This window comes from Hyperolius riggenbachi, chromosome 4 (assembly GCF_040937935.1).
Source record: "Hyperolius riggenbachi isolate aHypRig1 chromosome 4, aHypRig1.pri, whole genome shotgun sequence".
NCBI classification, from domain to species: Eukaryota; Metazoa; Chordata; class Amphibia; order Anura; family Hyperoliidae; genus Hyperolius; species Hyperolius riggenbachi.
This window is the reverse complement of record NC_090649.1, coordinates 248,052,653-248,074,119: the sequence shown is the minus strand read 5'-3', so window position 1 is coordinate 248,074,119 and position 21,467 is coordinate 248,052,653.

Below are 21,467 nucleotides of genomic sequence, written 5' to 3'. Positions count from 1 at the left end.
CATGTGTTTATTTTAAATAATTTTACTCGCTTCAGGTTCCCTTTAAAAGGATATAAATATGTCAGCCTTCATATACCTCTCACTTCAGTAGTCCTTTAGGTCGCATTCACAGTGGGACGTTATTGTCCTGCGTTATAAAGTAATTATAGTGCAGGATAATGCACCGTAATGTTAAGCCTATGCAACAGTCACAGTGTGACGTTAACGTCGCGTTGTAAATGTTGCGTTATGGTAACTCACTGCTTGTAGTGCGTTAACTTTGAATGCAGACGTTAACAGATACAGGGAAGCATACTTTTCATTGCCTGTATGCTCCACTGTATCTACTGTATGCCATGGTAACGTAGCGTTATTGTGCGTTACCACCTTTATTTTGTGTTGCGTTGTAATTCTGCGTCGAATTACAATGCAACATCCCACTGTGAATATGCCCTTAAGGTAATAGTGTATGCTGCACTAGCAGTATAGCGTGCTCTCCTGTTTATACGTGTGCTACACGGCTAATAGCACATGTAGCGCTTGATTCACTAAACCGTGATAACTGATAGCATGGCCGCGCTAACGTTTTTGCACACGTTTTTGCTCGCAATCACGAATTTTCGCACGCAATCGCGAAGTAAAGGAGTTATCACGGTTTAGTGAATCAAGCCCATAGCATGCACCACATTACATATAAAGCACACTGTGGAAATAGCACAAGCAACGGGAGGTTACTTGCGATATCTCCTTTAGTGAATCAATAACCATCTGTCTTCGCTGCGGATGCTGCATGTGCCTGCAACAGCACCAACTATATTTTCCAAACCTCTCAGCAATCCTCACTATATAGTGATATAGCCCAGGGGAAAGTTGTAATATTTTACCAAGAAGATGCAATTATTAATTTATTTTTAAATCCAGTCCATGTCTGCATCAATGTTCTTCAGTCCAGTGTACAGCTGTTTAGTACAAGTAACAATTCATTTTATGGTACACATGGTCAGACATAAACCCCAGGGAAATATCTAGGAGTAAGGCTGGGCTCACAGTGCCCTTGCTTCACTGCCACTGTTAATGCACCCATTTTGCACTTATGCACAGCATGCAGTGTGTTACAATTCCACATGCCGTTATATCGCAACACAACCACCGCACTGTGAGCGTCACATAGGTCATGCACTGCAGAGCTGCAACCTGCGTTACAAAACGGCCGTTATACTGCACCGCAATGCATCCTAATACATTTCCAGGGACAAAACTTGGACTCACTCTAGGACACAAGGGACATTAAAGCGGATCTGAGATGAAAAACTAACTATAACAAGTAACTTGTCTATATATCTTATCTAAAGTTTAGATCGTTTACACAGCATATCTAGCTGAAAACAGCTTCAAAAGTTTATGATTATTTATTACTGTGGGCAGCCATGTTCTGTTTGTTACATTGTCACAGACTGAGAGCTGCAGATGCTATCAGCTTGCCTGTGTGTAAATTCACTCCTCTCTCCTCCTCCCCTCTGCCTCTGAAATCAATGGCTAGTAACCTCTTCCTCCTGCCCAGACTGAGCTCCCATAAGCCCTTGCTACAGTGCCAAGGCACAAAAGGAGCTGTGGGCAAGGCTTGTTTAGTTTATAGGAAATTAGAGTATTAAAACAAAACAAAAAAAAAGTATTTGGCTTGAGCAATGCCCTATAAACTATATGAAAGGAACACAATTATGCAATGAGTAAAAGTTTATCTCGGATCCACGATAAGCAAGCATGGATCTGGCGCACCAAGATGGAGTACAAAATATCAGCTAATAATGACCTCTGGCTGATGAAATATACGATGCCGACACTGGTAGAAGGTCTAGAATGTCCATATGCCAGTTTGTATGCCTCATACCCACCTACTTACTTACTAGAATACTAAGGATGCTCATTGAAATTTCCGATCGGAAATCACATTTCTGCATCGGAATGTGGAAGTCATAGTGCAGTAACTAGATTTCTGCAGAAATTTCCATGGAAACTCCGCTATACGGATATTCAGAAATGTTAATCCAATCGGAAGACTCGAAATGAATAAGCCAATCAAAGAATGAGGATTTGTAGTGTGGTAATTTTAAGCCAATCAGAAGGCTCGAAATGGAAAAGCCAGTCAGAGAATCTGGATTAGTAGAGTGGTAAGTGGAAATTTCTGCGGAAATCCGCTATACCGCTATTCGTCAATTTTAAGCCAATCAGAAGAATCTAAGTGAATAAGTCTATCAGAGAATCCGTTATACCGCTATTCGCCAATTTTACGTTAATCAGAAGAATCTAAGTAAATAAGTCTATCAGAGAATGGGAATTTGTAGTAAGTGGTAGGCAGAAATTTCAGCGGAAATTGGCAGAAAGCGAAAATTCGAAGAATACCATCAGAACGAATCGGAAAACGGCATTTGCGGAAAGAAGAATTTCCTCGGAATCGGACATTGACATTTCCAACCATGCCTACTTTACACTATATATCTGTGCCAGCGGTGCGGCGGCCGCACCTCCAAAAACAGGCCTTCGGGGAATACCAGGTATGGCATCCATCCAAGCAAGAAGTGTCACTTCCTGTTTCTGAAATGCGGAAGTGCACGGAAGCGTATTATTAAAGATATGCTTCCGCACATGTGCACCCCTTCACCGCCGCCAACTTTTTCAAAAACCCTGTGTCGCCATCTATTTACATGACTTCTGGTCCAACACAGAAAGCTGCAGGAGCCGCACCGTAACGTAGGTATGTGTGTGCGTTAGACAGAGAACTCGATCTGTAGCATAGCGCAACGTGGGGATTGTAAACTCCCCCATTGACTTTCATTGCCCGGGGGCGTGGTGCGGTAAATTTACCGCATGGCAACGTTCCAGTGTAAAAGGACCCTCAATGAAAAAATGCTTATTTTTTCCAATATTACTTTTATTAATTATTTAGTCATTGATTGTGCATTGTAAAATCTTTTCTTGTGCCACATTTTAGCAACTATAATTTAAAATACCTATGTGCATTTCTCCCAGAGTAAAATGCACTGTACACAACTTTTTCCTATGTTGTTGTCACTTATAGTAGGTAATGCAAATCTGACAGGGTTTTTTTGACTAGTACATCTCCTCATGGGGATTATCAGTTACTCAGTCCAACTGCTAAATTAGTATGCAAACGACTAGGAAAGCAGGTTGATATGTTTGTATAGACTCTTTCCAGGGAATGCTTTTATAAAGAATAAAGGAAATACTGAGAGACCCCCATCTAGAGATGGACTAGTCCAGAATCTGTCAGATCTGTCCAGGTTTTACTATCTACTGTAAGTGACTGCAACACAGGAAAAAAACAATTAATAGTGCATTTTACTCTGGAACAAATGTACATTTTAGATGTGAGTATTTTAAATATTAACATTTTTTACAGTAGTGGTCCTTTACTACACCTGTAACATTTAAAGGAAAAAGTTGGATACTCCCCTCAGTAGGACGGAGCCTCTGGATAATCCAGAGTTTACCCCAATGTCCTGCAGGCCGGGACCCCCTCTTCCCAGCCACGCCCCCTCTGTGTACAAGTGCAGCCTTACTGCTCAGTAGCATGGAGCTGCTGGTGTATAAAGCTGTGCATGAGCCCCTCCATGCTACAGCACAGGTGCGGCCGTCCGTGCGTCTGGCCAGGGCTAGCGAGCAGAAAAAGCATTTGGTAGCTTTCACCGGCGCTTCACCTGGGATCATCACTTTTCACCCCGCAGGGTTACTCTGCAGTGTGGTGGTAAACAATTCTGAATGCCACTAAGATTGCCTCAAACGACGGGAAAAATTGGGATCAAAACGTGGTGTTTCCGAAAATGGCAATACCCGCGCTGTCTGAACTTAAACATTGTGCGCCGCGTGTTTCGCACCTGTGTGAGCCGAACCTTAGACTTTCCTTGTGGTTCTAGGTCACCATGAGCTATCTGGGTATAGGTTTTGTATGGTGAGTAATGCTCATATTCTGCTCAGTGTCATTATTGTTCCTCTGTAAAGCTGGGTACACACAGTACAATTTTCCATCAGATCAACAGATTGATCAGATAATTTCCTAGCACTGCAGAGATGCCTGAACAGAAACTGAGACAGGTTATTAAAGGACCATCACAGCGGGGAAAAAAAAGGAAGCAGTTAAAATCTGACAAAACCGACATGTTTTGGACTCGTCCATCTCCTCCCAATTTTTTTTTTTTTTAAAACATCTCTAGAGTGGCAGTTGCTAAGTCTAACTGTCAAAATAATGTGCAAGTAGGGATGCTGGCTGGCATCTTACTATGTTGGCATTTAGACTTAGCAAATGCCATAGAGGCATAGCCGGCCTTTGATATGAGCGACCGGAGCGGTCGCTCAGGGTGCCAGCTTCCAAGGGGGCGCCTATAGCTGGTTGCCTATACTGAGGGCACCTACACCTGATTTCCTATACTGGGGGCACCTATAGCTGGCTACCTTTACTGAGGGTTCCAACACCTGGCTACCTATACTGGAGGCACCTACACCTGGCTACCTATGGGGGGATGGAGACCTTCAACTGACTTCCTATACTGGGGGCACCTATGCTTGGCAACCTATATTGAGGGCACCTACACATGGGTCCTATACGGGGGGGGGGGGGCACCTATACCTGGCTACCTACCTATACTGAGTCTGAGGGCGTTTTGGGGGGGGGGGGGCGCACTGCGGCTATAACGCATGGTGCAAATTGTCAGTGCTGTGCTATCATTCTAAATGGGGGGGAGGCGGCTAACTGTCCCACTGATTGTTTTTATTAATATTCCTGAAAGGTTCTAGCCTTCATTTTTAAGTGTATTCAGGATAATGCACTCTTTCCATCCATTCATGGTTATTAATAGTATTTTTTCTATTATACATATGTGACGTGTCACGGAGATCTGAGCATTTGGCGTGATGTGTCACAATGTCAAAAAGGTTGGGAAACACTGTCCCTAGGAGATATCTCAGGAGAAAAGGGGAATTGCATATGGGCCTGTGTATGTATATACGTTAGTGCGTGTGTGTATATGCACGTGGGAAGGACAGGGGGGGGGGGGGGGCACAAAAATCAGGTTTCGCTCAGGGCACTGTGAAACCTAAGGCCGGCCCTGCATAGAGGAAATGCCATTTGTAGGTTCAGTCAGATTTTAACTGCTTATGTTTTTTGCTGTAATGGTTTTTTAATCATAATCACTAATTAAATCAAACACAATAGTAATTATTACAACTAAAACAGCCATTAACAGTAAGTACTGGTCGGCTACTGGCTCCCTGGTGCAGGAGCCTAATGCCAGCTTTCACAGCTATTCCTACACTACTCTCTTTTTCACACAGGTAGCTCAATTATCTCCTTTAGAAAGCACAGCCCCGCCCCCTGTCACAAGCAGTTCGGTATTCTGACTTTACTAAGCATAGCCCTGTCCCTTTCTGAGACAGGCAGCTTAGTGTTCTCTTTCACAAGCATGGCCCCGCCCCTTCTGTGACTGGCAGCAGTGTTCTCTCTTTTCCAAGCGTAGCCCCGCCCCTCTGTATGTCAAGCAGCTCTGCGTTCTCCCTTTTTATGCACCCCCTCCTTGTCACATACAAATGTGTTCTCCTTTTTCCCAAGTGTAGCCCCGCCCCCTGTGACAGACAGCTGTGTCCTTCCTTTTCCCAAACGTTGCCCCGCTCCCTGTCAGCTGTTCTCCCTTACCTAAGCGTAGTCCCGCCCCTCTTTGTGATAGGCAGCTTACGGTTTTACTTTCCCCAAGCGTAGCCACGCCCCCTATGTCATGTGCTGTCATTTTCAGCATATCAACCGTGATTACCCTTTACGTTTTAGCTGTATATAAATCAGCCCACTGCCGGTGCAGAAAACTCATCCCATATACCTTCTCTCTCTAATCCCCTTCAGGTCTGTCCTAGTAATTGCTCTGGCGGCCACCAGGGGGAGCTGCTGATAGAGATGAGTAACATGGGCACTCACATATGGTTGGTGGTGCTCTTCTGCCTCCTGTAGCTAGACGGAGACCCATTCCTGTAGGCGGAGCCTCTGCCCGGGAATGCCACTCTTGTTTTCTGTGGAGCCTCGGAGAAAGTGATGGGAATTCCCGGTCTTCTCAGAGAATCGGCTCTTCTGAATCGGCTCCCATTAAAGAGCCGGCTCTTATGGCTCTCAATCGGCTCTTCATTAAATATCACTAGACACCACTCGGAATCGGAGTAAAAGCCCCGCCCCCGTCTCCATGACAACTCCAGACTGCTTCTCTGACTAGTGCAATCCCTCCTGCTACTGCTCTGCTCCGCCCCATACACTCCTACAAGCTACGAGAGGAGGACTACATCTCCCAGCATGCCTCAGCGCCCTTTATTACAGACCAAAGCAGGGCTGTGTGGGGCGGCTGAGGCATCGGCTCTTTTGAAACTGAGAACCGGCTCTTGTCGTTCGCAGCAAAGAGCCGGCTCTTAGAGCCGGCTCGTTCGCGAACGACCCATCACTACTTGGAGAGTCTGGAGACACGTCCTCCTCTGGTCCCGCCGCCGTCACTCTGCCAGTCCGCCCGGGCTGCTTCTCTATTACGTCACGTGCAGGAGCTCGGGGTCTGCAGCTGCACGGGACTCCTGGTGACGTCAGCAGGCTATCCCTCTGCAGATGTGTGATGTGTGTGCGGCATCCAGCCTGCCTGACAGTATTTATATGTGTATTATTGGGGTTACTGAGAGCCTCCTCCTCATCCTCTAAGCATATTGCTGGGGACATTCATGTAATAATGAGAGTATAATGACAGCAGCACTGGCGCTGTATGGGGTGTGTAAGAGAGGATCAGCTTGACACCAGCAAGCTCTGATGGGTTCCCCTTTCCATGCCTCTCGCCCACTGGTGATCCCATGGCCAGCAGGTATACCACCAGGCTATAACATGGCACTCCATAACAAAACTGGTCCCCATGACACCCTCACCCCTGTCTATAACAAGTGCAGCCACCATGAGACTCCTCCCTCCCATGAGTGCAGCCATCTTCCCTTCCCCACCTCACTTACCACATACAGCCATCATTGCACCCACATATTGAGGCTGAGAACACACTAAGCATTGCATGAAATGTGTTTTTTTGCATATGTGGTTATGCATTGGAAGTGTGTTGTGAGTGTGTTTGTGTTGCGCAAATGCATTTTGCTTGAGTTCTAATGCATCTGTGTGTCGCACATATAAATCGCAAGTGGGTTTTGTATGCATTTTTTTATATGTGTTTTATGCTGATCACAAGGAAATCAACAGGAAGTGCAAATCAGCCATTTTTTTTTTTTTTTTTTTTTTTTTACATTTTGTTTTTATACGCATTAAAAAAAATACAATAAAACGCTATACCTCTGCATCACCATTGACATACATTATGTGCGTTTTGGAAAAATATGCAGCAAGTTTCAGCGTTTTTAAAACGCACATTGCAGAATGCAAACAAATACGTTTTTTTTCATGCGGCCCATTGACTTACATTATGTGTGTTAACGATGGTGTTTGACTATTGTGTTCCTACCCTAAATGTGCAGGCACCCTGACACCTTCCCTTCCCCATAGTAAGAGTGCATCAGGACACAAGTCTCCCCCCATAACAAGTGTGACCACCAAAGCCGACACAGGACAGGAGAGAGGGAGGTGCCAGCTTTCTGTGCAGCAGTGAAAACGGGTTAGGAGGCACATTTCAATCAGTGTATCTGCAGCCAGGAATGCACGGCAGAGACATACCCCACCTAACAGTCTGAGGTCCCGTTTCCACAGACGCAAAATTGCAAAGGTTTCTTGACAGGAAAATGCAGTCTATTGAAATCAATAGGCAGCAGTGCGATTCACATGCAATTCGCATTTTTTATACAGAATCCTGCTCCTGGACCCTAACTGTAAACCACTTTACCACACGCAAACATCCTTCCTGACACCTAAGCCTTAATCCCCCCCCTCCCCCATACACACATTACCCCTCCTTGATGGCTAACCCTTAACCCCGCTGGGACAGGTGTCCATAACGGGTAGCCTTCCTACAAACTGCAGTGGAAAGCACCAGAACTCTTAGCATTCACTTTATTGTACTGCACTTGCTCTGCCAGTGCTGATAGCACTGCTTTAAAGGCTGTCCAGACCTCGTATTTATAGTACTATGACATCAGAAAGGGCTGTACTATGACATCAGAAGGGGCGTGGTCAAATTACCCAGACACTAACAAGGGAAAACCCCAGGCATGTCCCCAACTGACGATCCTGGAAAATTCTATTTGAAATATTAGCGATTGGCTCTTCTTAGGGCCTGCACACATTGCTGCGTTTGCGCTGCATTTTTAAAATCACATGCGTTTTTTTTTAAATTGCACAATCTATTTAAAAATCATAAAAATCATGATGACCTGTACACACTAGGGCAATGCGTTTTTAGAAAAACACAATCACAGTGACTTCTGCGTTTTTGAAATGCTGCGTTTGAAAAAAATGCAATGCATGTGATTTTCATTGCGTTTTTTTAGGTAAACAATCAGGAAACCAGGAAAAGATAGTCTCGGCAAAACTGCAAGCGCACAAAAATCGCAAGTAGAAATTTGATTGCATCGCACTGTTTGTGATTGTGCTTTCGATTTTCAGTGTGTACAGGCCCTAAGGTCTTTTGTTTATTTAGGTCTTAGGTCTTTAACCCTTAAACTGCCAGGTATTTTGTCAAAATGCTACAAGCCAGTGCCAGTAATGTTTGTATCATTTTCTTCAAATGTCTTGCCATGACATAGACATATCCACCCCCAGAACAAGCTAACACATGCCCCCAAAAGCAGGCAGAACTAAATACAGCCAATCAAAATGTAATGGAACTATTACTGATATGTTACTACAGCTAAACCTACTCTCACACCGAATCCGAACCCCGACCCCTAACCCCCCCCCCCCCCCCCCCACACACACACACACACTACACACACACACTACACACACACACACGCACGCACGCACGCACGCACACACACACACACACACACCCTTTCCTGGAGCCTAAGCCTTAATTGTCCCGCACATTACCTTCCTGATGGCTAATCCTTACCCTTATGGGATCAGGTGGTCATAATAGGTAGCCCTCCTGCACCCTGCAGTGGAAAGCACCAGAACACTTAGCATAACCCAGGCTATTCCCCACTAGGGTGATTGCTCTCAATGCTAGGATGCCAGGGTTCACATCATACCCACCACTCCAGGGAGACCAGGTACTGCCTTCTCCGCTCTCCGAAAAGCGGTACTCCCTCATTTCCCACTTTACAGTCAGACCGAATCCACAAACCTGATAGGCAGTGAAGAGGACCACCACATCATGACCATCTGCCATATGTTTTTGAGATGTGGGAGGAAACCGTAGTGCCTGGAGGAAACACACAAAACTCCATGCAGATTAATAGTGCCCATGGCAGATGTTCCAACAAGAGACCCAGAGCTGCAAGACAAAAGCTTAGGCAGCTTTGCCTTTATGCTGCTCCTGTGCTGCAACTTCTCACAGCACTGCCTGAACCTTGTATTTACAGTGCAAAGAGTACTATGACATCAGAAGCGGCGTGGCCAAATTACTCAGACACTAACAAGGGAAATCCCCAGACATGTCCCCAACTGAATATTCTGGAAAATTCTATAAAATCTTCATCTGTAAGATTTTTTGTTTATCTTTAATCCTTAGGCCAGTTTCAGACTGTGGATTGGCGCTAGCGGTGCAGCCCTAGAGCCGCACCGCAGAAAACAGCCTGCTATTATTACCGCGTTAGTAAGTGATAATCTCCATCTGGCAGCCGGCCAAGCAGAAAATGATGCTCTCTTCCTGTGGCGGAAGTGATCACATGTGCAGAAGCGTATTACTTAAATACGCTTCTGCGCTTGCACGATACGGAAAACTGCGGCAGTTTTTTTAAACAATACGAGTCTCTTTAGTAAAAGTAAAGCATACACAAAGCACTTCCGCCGCAGGAAGTGCTTTGTGTATGCTTTACGCTCACTTTTGTCAATGATGAACAGCATGTCTCCGGCGCAGAGACCCCCGAACTGTGCGCAAGCATAACAAGCCAGTGACACACCTCATGCAGGAGCAGTAGCGGCTTTCTGATGAGCTCCGGTGGAAATAACCGAGCCTGAGATCCGCTGTACTGCGCAGGTGCAGCCACCTCACGCTTGTGCAGTACAGCGGACCCTAATGGGCTCGGCTATTTCCGCTGGAGCCTGAACAGAAAGATGATACTGCGCCTGCATGAGGTGCGTCATGGGATTGTATGGATCTGGAGCCGGATGACTACTGCGCTTCCATATTTCCAGAACAGGAATTGAGCGGAAGTGAATGTCACTTCCTGTTTGGTTTGCCAGAAGGGGATTACCACGTATTAACTTTGTAATCCCCGAAAGGCTGTTTTTGGCGGTGCTGTCTCCAGACCACACCGCACTGCTAATGCAGATAAGCAGTGTGAAACCGGCCTTAAATGATGTGATGATATGCTTTTGGAAATGCAACAATTTTTATTATTGTTAAAACTTTCAATAAAAATATTGAATCAGAAAAGGAGGAGTCATGTGACAGCAATTATTGAACTGGTTAATATACCTCTAATAGTGTCCACTTTTTTTAAATACAGTATTTCACAAAAATTAGTACACATGTCATATTTTTGTAAATTGTGGGTATGGAGAAAGCTACTGATAGCTCCCTGGACTGCCAGAGGATCTAACCAGTCAATACTTAAAGGGAACCCGAGGTGAGAGTGATATGGTGACAGCTATATTTATTTCCTTGTAAACAATGCCAGTTGCCTGGCAGACCTGTTGATCTTCTGGCATAAGTAGTGTCTAAGTCAAAACCCTGGAACAAGCATACGGCTAATCTAGTAGAGTCAGAGTACCTGATCTGCTGCATGCTTGTTCAGGGTTTTTGGCCAAAAGTATAAGAGACACAGGATCAGGAGGACTGCCGGGCAACTAATATTGTTTAAAAAGAAATACACATGGCAGCCTCCATATCCCTTTCACCTCTGATTCCCTTTAAAGAAATAATGCCGTGGTGTTCACTAGAAGCACAGATACTACTATTAAAGAGACTCTTAAAAAAAAAAACATCTCTGGGGAATACTTACTTCGGCAGGGTGGCCTCAGGGTCCCAATGAGGCTTCCCCATCCTCTGAAGCTTGGGGGAATCCAACGCTGGTTCCCCCAAAACCTCCTCGGGAAAGCTAACAAGCAACAGGCAATATTTACCTACCGGGATCCTGCGCAGGCACAGTAGTGGCTCTTTGTTCGGGCTAAGGGGGAAATAGCTGAGCCCGATCGATCCGCTTTACTGCGCAGGCGCAAAGGAGACGCCGCTGCGTAGTAGAGCGGATACAATTGGGCTCAGCTATTTCTGCCTTAGCCTGAACGAAGAGCCACTACTGTGCCTGCTTGGATTGTGGTAGATAAATATTTACCTTGGGGGGTCGCAGCGCTGGATTGCCAGGACTGAGGAGGACAGGAAGCCTGGTTAGGATCCTGAAGCTTCCCCCTTCCTGAGGAAAGTACCCCCCAGGGGACGTTTTTAAAATTACAGATTTTCTTTAAAACTCAAATACGTCAGTCACATATTGAGAAGACCGGATCCTTTAGGGCTCTTTCCCACCAGAGCCCCTTTTCTGCGTTTCAACGCAAAGACAAAACTTTGCGTTAACCAAGGTAAAATGAAAGTCCATAGACTTTCATTTTACCTTTCACAACCGACACTGCGTTTTGATGCATTGCGGTACAACGCACCCCGGGAGCTTTTTATCATTGGGAGCCGGCGTTTTCCCATCAGGTGAATTAATTACTACCGCCGCTGATTGCGTCGCACCGCTACATCCCGACGACACGCCGCAGGCTATTCAATGCGTGCACGGCTCCTGCACACGTTGTGGATGTGAAAGAGGCCTTACAGGAATCCAAGCCCTTGTGGAGCAGGTTCAGAGGGTCCCAGCGCTGGAATGGCGAGCTCGCGGGGAGGGGGGGGGGGGGACTCTGGAATATCCAGTGGCTTCACTCTACTGATGTAAGCATCGTCTTTGGAAATTTGTTCTCACTACAGGTACACTTTTGTGTCTACTATAAGGTGGCAAAAGTGTGCAATCCTCACTTGGGTCACATTAGAACATAGAGAGAATTGCTGAAAGTTTAATAAATAAGCAGATATGTAATTGTATAATGCCTAATACACACAATGAGATTTCCTGGCACATTTCTTGCCAGATCGATTATTTCCAACATGTCCAATCTGGTATCCGATCGATTTTCCATAGAAGCGAACAGAAAATCAATCGGAAAATCAGATGGAACATGCTGGAAATAATCAATCTGGTAAGAAATTTGCCAGAAAATCTCATTGTGTGTATTAGGCATAAGGCTAGTTTCACAGAGGTACATTGCGGTGTAACTGCCGCTTTGTAACACGGTTTGCTGCAATGCATCACCTATGCGGACATTTGCGGTATAATGCATGCAGCGCGTTACCACAAATGCGCGAGTTAAGAGTCACAGTGAAGCATATTTTTATTGGCTGTAGGCTTCACTGTAAACGACATATTGCGCGGAAAACGCTATCTGTTTGTTGCATTCCTGCGGTTACAGGGAACACAACAGACACTGTGCAGCTAGCCTAAGTGTGTTGAAAAGCAAAGCTATCCTGGGATGACTAATCATGGTCAGATATAAACCCCAGGGAAATATCTAGGAATAAGGTTGGGCTCACAGTGGGCATTGCGCTCCGTTCCCTGTAACAGCAGGAATGTGACACAGCAGGAAAGCAGTGCTGCCCGTTATCTGCACATTGTGTCACATACAGTGAAGCATAAAGTCAATGAAAACCGTGATTTACTGCCACTGATAATGCACCTGTTTTGCGATAATGCACAGCATGCAGTGTGTTATGGTTCCACATGTCGTTATACCGCAAAGCACCCGCCGCACTGTGAGCGTCACATAGGTGGTGCATTGCAGTGCTGCAAGCTGCGTTACAAAGCGGCCGTTATGCTGCACCACAATGCACCTCTGTGAACGCAGCCTAATACATTTCCAGGGATAAGACTTGGAGACACTTCAGGAAATTACAATTTTTGATTTTTTTACACACAATTGTCCATTTACAGAGATATTTCTCCCACCCAGCATGGGTATGTGTAAAAATACACCCCAAAACACATTATACTACTTCTGTACGGCGATACCACGTGTGACACTTTTTTGCAGCCTAGGTGCACTAAGGGGCCCAACGCCCTATGAGTACCTTTAGGATTTCACAGGTCATTTTGAGGCATTTGGTTTCCAGACTACTCCTCACGGTTTAGGGCCCCTAAAATGCCAGGGCAGTTTAGGAACCCCACAAGTGACCCCATTTTAGAAGGAAGACACCCCAAGCTATTCCGTTAGGAGTCTGGTGAGTTCATAGAAGATTTTTTAGCTAGAGCATCTCGCTCTAGTGATCGGCATGTGATAATGACGCAATCACCACATGCCGATCACTAGAGCGAGATGCACGGCTGTGAAGGAGGTCTCCAATCCTCGCGGGCATGGCGGAGAGGTAAGCCGCTGCAGATTAACACCCGAGGGGGCCAGCAACCACATGGGGGAGGGAGATTAGGCAGGCGGGGGAGCGGGCATATTATACACTAGCAGGGGCACGCAGAGATTGGGCACACAGCGGGAGGGAACATATTACACACGCCGGACACATTACAGGCATGGGGAGCGGGCAGAGGCATACATCGGGTGCAGCCACAATTTACACACACACACACACACACACACACACACACGGGGGACACAGGCACATGGGGCAGGCATGAGGGACACAGAGGACACGTCAGGCATGGGTGACACAGGGGACACATGGGGGACAAAGGCACATGGGGCAGGCATGAGGGACACATGAGGCATGCATAGGTGACACATGGGGACACAGGCACATGGGGCAGGCATGAGGGACACAAGCACATGGGGCAGGCATGAGGGACACACAGAGGACACATGGGACATGCATGGTTGCCACAGAGGACACATGGGACAGGTATGGGGGACACAGAGAACACATAGGGCAAGCATATAGGGCAGGCATGGGTGACACAGGGCAGATGGAGCATGTATGAGGGACACACAGATGACACATGGGGTATGCATGGGTGACACAGAGAACACATGGGGCATGCATGGGTGACACATGGGGCAGGTATGGGGGACACAGAGGGCACATAGGGCAGGTATGGGGGACACATGGGGCATGTATGAGGGACACAGAGGACACATGGGGCATGTATGAGGGACACAGAGGACACATGGGGCAGGTATTGGGGACACAGAGGACACATGGGGAGACAATGGGACACAGGAGGACAACATTTGAGGGGTAACATGTACAAGACTCTCCTGGAATATGGACGCACCAGGTTTAGTATATATAATTTTTTTCTCTGGTTTTTGCCCTCTAAACCTGGGTGCGTCTTATATGCCGGAGCATCTTATACGGCGTGAAATACGGTAAATCTTTTCAATAAAGAGTTTCCACTTTTCAAAGAATGACTTTGTTTTCTTATCCTTGTGATTTAGTGTGTCCATTTTATCCAATTGGTGAAGATGCATGAGTTATTCTTTAACATCCCAGATTGTGGGGGGGCTTGGATAAATCCACTTATTAAAGATCACCTTTCGAGCTGTAATTAGAATTAGATGAGCCAGTTTACTCAAGGCTTTGGTAGTTGTCTGGGGATTGTCCTCTGTCTCCGACTGTGGTTCCTCATAGTTAAACAGCATTAACAGGGGGTGCAATTCCAGTTGTATTTTACACATCTGCTTAGTATAATGCATCACTTTTTTCCAGAAATCTACCACAATTGGACAACTCCACACACAATGGTATAAGTCTGCATCGACTTGATTGCACTTGGGGCATTTAGGTGTATAATACGCTGGTGGACTCTTATATTTAATATTGAAGGCATACTTAGCTTTATGGATACATTTTAAATGGTATTCTCTCCAGTTTTCCCTAACTATCAGTTTATGGACCATCCCATATCCCTCAAGAATTTTTTTTGGAAGGTCATCGCTTGATATATGTTTAGACCAGCTGGTTAGATTATTTGCTGCTTTTTTGGCCACCGTTAGTTGTTGGAGATCCGTCTGGATCGCAGACAATGATATTTTAGGAATATGCGGGGCTAGGAATTCATCCAATTTGTTAAATGTAGTTATTTTTCTAAATTGATTCCCCTTACTTTCTAAGAATGATCTCAATTGGCCATAGTATAGAAAATGATGGCGAGGAATGCCATATTTTGACCTGATACCCATAAAGGATAATAATTTACCTGCGTTCAGATCTAATAATTGCCCCAATCGGTGAATTCCTTTGTCCTGCCATTCATAAAAACCTCCATGGGCCAAACTCGCCGGGAACTCCGGCAGGCCTCGCAGGGGCATGTATTTAGAGACCAGGTAAGGCATGTTAAATGTTTTACACAGCTCTCTCCAAGTCACAATAGTATCATTCAAAATTTTGCTACTTCTAAATTTTGGTGGTAGATGTCTATACGATGTGTGTAGCAAGCCAGAGAGGGACCATGGCTCGGCATATGAGGACTCTAGGTCATAATTTGAATAAATGCTTGAGTTATTAATCCAGTCCCTTACATGGTGGGTTAAACAAGCTATATTATATCTCCTTAAATCGGGTACAGCCAGACCCCCCCAAATTTTAGGAAGCTGCAGCTTGGAGAGAGCTATTCTTGCTTTACCCTTTTTCCACAGGAAGCGAATAAATACACTGTACAGATCTTTGACATCTGAATGTCTCAGCAGCAATGGAATCGTCTGTAGGGGGTAAAGCAATCTGCCAAAAGACACCGATTTGATTAATGAGGCCCGTCCCATTAGATTAATGGGCAGATTTTCCCAATTGGCTAGCTGGCGTTTAACATCCATTATCAGGGGGTGGTAATTTTTTGAGTACATAAGAGATGGGTCTCTAGGGAATTTAATTCCTAAATATGTTACCTGCGAGCAGATTTTCACGGGAAGGTGTGTCACACTTATTTTCGGGGCCAATTTTGATAAGTACATTAATTTGCACTTAGAAACATTGACTTTGAAGCCACTTAATTCGCCTATTTCCCCAATTTTCCCAAGTACATGTTCTAATTGTGTCATAGGCTCCTGTAGGAACAGCAGAATATCGTCGGCAAACATGGCTTGTGACACTCTATGTCCCCCGATAGTAATTCCCGCTATGTTTGCCTCGAGGTATCTAGTCTAAGGCTCCAAGGCAAGATTGAAGAGCAGGGGTGACAAAGGGCACCCCTGTCTCGTGCCCTTCTCAAGCATGAAGGGGTCAGACAGGAAGCCTGGGGTGTAAATGCGGGCACTAGGATTTGTATGCATAGCTTTTATTAAATTTCTTAGCGAGCCAGTTACTTTCATCTTATCCAGAACTCCCTCAAGCCACTCCCAGGATACATTATCGAAAGCCTTTTCCGCATCGATCATTAAAATGGCATAATTTTTGCATGTTTCGGGATAGGCCTTAGCATAGTCCTGAACCAGGAGTAATTTCCTAACATTGGCAACTGCTGACCGATTTCTGACACATCCCATTTGGTTTTGTAACGAACGGTGGAGCACAGAGAGGATCTGATTACCGGTGATCTGCAGTATCACTGGGAATACAGATGTATACCAGATTATAAGTGATCTGCAGTATCACCGATAATCCGATATACCAGCTAACCTCTGTACTAGAGTAGAGTGTAGTGTTTGGTGTAACGGTAACACTAAGAGGACTAAGCCTCAGTGCAGTGGTGAGTACTGCACGGCTTCCTTCCGAAGACCTGAACTCTCCAAGGCGGGAGGAGTCAGGCTGCGAGTAGGAAGGTAAGTCTGAGAGTGACACTCAGGAGAAAGTGTCACTAACAGGACGGGGAACCGCCTCCAATGGTGAGGTTGGTTCTCGAGGTCAGACAAGCCAGGTAGTAACACACGGACAGATAGAGTACAGATTCAGAAGGCAGAGGCGGAGTCTAGGTACAGGCAGAGTTCGGCAACAGGGTATCAGAAATATCGAGGTACAAGATCAAGAAGCAGAAGCAGAGTCTAAGGACGAGCCGGGGTTCGGCAACAGAGTATCAGAATAGCAAGGTACAAGATCAGAATACAAGAGGTTGGTCAAGCAGGCAGAAGGTCATAACAGATAATCACAATCAAGCTAGTACTTTAAACTATCAACAGAATCTAGCTAAGTGTAGGATTACAGCTCCAGCTGGTCCCGGCACACTTAAGGATCTGACTACGGGTCTGAGTGCTCCCACGTATGTGTTCGCAACGCCAGACAAAGAGCAAGTGAACAGCCAGCAGTATATATACACAAGGACCTCTCCAGGACCTCCCTAATTGCTAGACCAATGAGAGTAGTAAAAAATGTCAGCTGACCCGCCTGGTCAGCTGACTCCCTTCTGGCTGTTATTTAAGCTCTGCTTCTGTGCGCGCGTGTCACTCTGAATCTAGGTGGACTATCAGTCCCAGCCACACTAGTACTGTTTTGCAATGTATCCAGTGAACCGAGTGCGGGAGCCGCCTCCAATGCGGGTTCTGCCGTTACCAATGCGGATTCCGCCGTTAGCAATGCGGATTCCGACGCTCTGCCTATGCGGCATGCGGCGTCTTTTCCACGTTGTGACGCCATGCTGGACGCGGAAACAGCCGCCTCACCTTGAGAGGCAGCGGCTTTTCCGCGTTTCATCACAGGTTTGGGCTAACAAGCTTAGGAAGCAGGTTAGCCAAGCAATCTGCCATTATTTTTGATAGTATTTTTATATCTTGATTGATTAAAGATATCGGCCGATATGATCCTGGCAGTAGGGAATCCTTGCCATCCTTAGGAAGTAGTTTGATATAAGCCATGCTTGCCGACGTGGGGTACCTACCCTCCCTCAGAATTGTATTAAAAAGGGTCGCAAGATATGGCACCAAGTCCTGACGTAACAGTTTGAAAAATTCCGAGGATAAACCGTCTGGGCCTGGTGCCTTACCATTAGCAAGATTCTTAATAGTGTACTGGACTTCATTTTCGGTTAAAGGGGAGTTTAGTTCCAATAGATCATCCTCTGATAGAGAAGGGAGAGATACACTATCCAGCCAACTCTGCACTGTGTCCCTAGTCCCTTTAATGGTGGTATCAGCGTATAATTTTTTTTAGAACTCTTGGAATATGGAATTGATGCCCTTCGGGTTATGTTCTACCTGACCTAGGGGCGATCGAAGGGAAGTAATTACTGTGGTGCTGAAAGGGGCTTTTGACATGCGAAAGAGTAATGTGCCTATTTTATTACCAAATTTGTAAAAGTATAAATCTTTATAGGATTTTAGGTACATATCCCGTGTCTTTAAATTCACTTCCGTGTCCTTTTTAACTCTTTGCCATTCCATTCTTGCCTCTGGAGAGGGGTTGTCAAGAAAATTCTTATGGGCCACCCGTAGCAATTCTATTGATTTCATGTATTGGTTATGTGATGCTTTACGTTTGGCCGCTACATAACTAATAATTCTCCCCATTAAGGTGGGTTTGGCTGCCTCCCAAAATAAAAAGATGTCTTTTATATGTGCCCGGTTATCTTCCTTATATTCCCACCACCACTGTTGAAGCAGGTGTGCAAATCCTTCGTCCTCATACAGAAAGGATGGGAACCGCCATAGTATATCAGTCCCTTTTGGTACCTTGGGGGAGAAGATCAGTTGTACTGGAGCATGGTCAGAAATTACTAAATCTAAAATATCTATGGATAAGACCTGGGACATGGCCTGCTGGGATAGTAAAAAATAGTCTAGTCTTGACCATATATCATGAGGGGATGAATAGAAAGTAAACTCCTCACCATCTGGGTGTAATGACCTCCATCCGTCACACAGACTAGCCGTTTGAATATAATCTTGGAACAGGACAGATTTAGCTGCAGTTTGAGAGCTTGCTATCCTTCTTTTGGACCTATCTTCCCCCAAGTTGGCCATGGCATTAAAGTCTCCCCCTTGTATAATTTTGCACGTATCTGTAGAAAGGGTATTGGTTATAAGATCAGCAAAAAAGGACTTATCCTCATTATTAGGCCCATACACACTCGAGATCGAGACCTCCTCCCCCGCTAATCGAAGCTTAATCTTTACCCACCTCCCTTCTTTATCACATTGTTCCTCGACTACCTGGCCCTGTATTTGTTTGTGTATTAGTATGAGCACCCCTGCCTTTTTCCCCTGTGCTGGCGAACCATACACTTGTCCCACCAAGGATTTACGCATATAGTTAAATTAGTCTCTTGTTAGATGGCATTCCTGTAACAGTGCTATATCGGTTTTCACCTTCTTCAGATGTCTTAAGATAATAGATCGCTTACCCGGGGACCGAAGTCCCTTGACATTCCATGTTGTTATTTGTAATGACATTTCCACGAAAATGTTGGATCTAGTGACCACCAGGCGTCCACTGTCAGATTAACCCGCCTGATCTGGAGTGACTTAACTAGAACCCATCCCTCCCCTTTCCCCCCCTTGAAAACCAGACAAAGACTATTAAACACATATAACCCCACATAACGTGACTTCACTTTTTTCCCGGATGACCTTCCTCCATCTCCAAAACCGATCCCCCTCTCACTCATCTCAGGCTTCTTCTATGATGCCTCGCTAGAGCATTAACTTTAACTTTAATACCATAATATCCCTGAATGCCATCCTTGGTTGAAAATAAAATATACTGTGTCATTCAGGCTCAAACCTTTCTCTAGTTATACAATAGCACCCCCTGCTGGCAGTCTCTCAAGCTAAAAAGTTAGCGTAAAGAAAGTTAGTCATTTGTGGTATTATCAGACACTGAACGCAAATAGGATAGAGCTTTAGTAGCAGATGTAAATGTATGATCTTCATCTTTGTCATCTGTGATCCTCATCGTTGCTGGATACTGTAAAGCGAATTTCCATTTCATGCCTATGCACATTTCACATGCGGATTTGAATAACTGGCATTTTTTGGACACTTCCACAGAGTAATCATTAAACAAAAATACATTTCGGCCTTGATATTCCAACGGGTGACCCAGGTCTCTATAGGCTCTTAGTAGGTCTGCCTTTTCAGCAAAGTCTAGATAGCGTGCGAGCACCAGACTGGGGGGCTTTGTGTCCTGGAGAGAATGGGGCGGACCGACCCTGTGAGCACATTCCACTTTCATGGGTCGTTTAAACCCCAGCATTTTGGGAATTGTTACCATGCATAGTTCTCGGAGAGCTGGAGCTGCTATATTTTCAGGGACCCCCACCACTCTTATATTATTTCTCCGTGACCTGTTTTCCAGGTCCTGTAACTTATCTTTAATAGTCTTATTCTCCTCAAGCAGTTTCTTACGGTCTGTGCTTTCTTTAGCCACTTCATCCTCTAAGGATTGAATCCTAAACTCAGCATGTGTCAGCCTCTGGGCATGTGCTTGGATATTGCTATTGATAGCCTGGATGGATTTATCCAAGGTTGCTTGTAGCGTGGCCTGCAGCTCTGGGGCTAACTGTCTGGCCACCTCCGTTGCAAGTAATTTATAGTCTATGGCCAGTTTGTCCCCCTCACCTGATTGCTGCGTTGAGAGCTCGTCCTCCGACCCCCAGTCTGCCGCTGGCTGTGAATTGTCCTCTCCTGGAGGGGGCTGAGGCTGCGCCATGTGCTGGGGGGAGGTCGCGGCGGCCATCTTAGTGTGCTCTGTGTCGGCCTTGCCTTTGCGCTGGACGGATCGCAGCAAGTAGCGATCCATATGCGGCAGATTCCGTGCCTGGAAGCTCCGGTACCTTCCCTCTGTGTTGTGGCTGTGCAGGGGGTGCTTTTTCTGCTGTGCAGCCTAGCGGAGGGAGATCGGTGCACGGAGCTCCTCTTTCAGCCTGCCACCATCCGGGCGCCGGAACCGGAAGTAAGATTTTATTTTTTGTCACAAGTTAGCGGAAATTGATTTTTATTGTTTTTTTTTCACAAAGTGTCATTTTCCACTAACTTGTGACAAAAAATAAAATCTCCGGAGTACCTTGGGGTGTCTTCTTTCTAAAATGGGGTCACTTGTGGGGTTCCTATACTGCCCTGGCATTTTAGGGGCCCAAAACCGTGAAGAGTAGTCTGGAAACTAAATGCCTCAAAATTATTGTTATGGGGTATAAGCATCTGCAAATTTTCATGACAGGTGGTCTATGAGGGGCCAAATTTTGTGGAACTGGTGATAAGCAGGGTGGCCTCTTAGATGACAGGTTGTATTGGCACTGAAGTGCAAGAAGCGCAGGATGTTCTCAAATCGTGACCTGGGCATGGCAGCAGAGAACATGGGCATGTGATGTATTGGGTGCGTAGACCAATAAGATCACAATACATTCTTTTTGACTAGACCCATGTTAGGGAGAAGGCCCACAAAAAATGTTACGTTCGGAAACTTGGA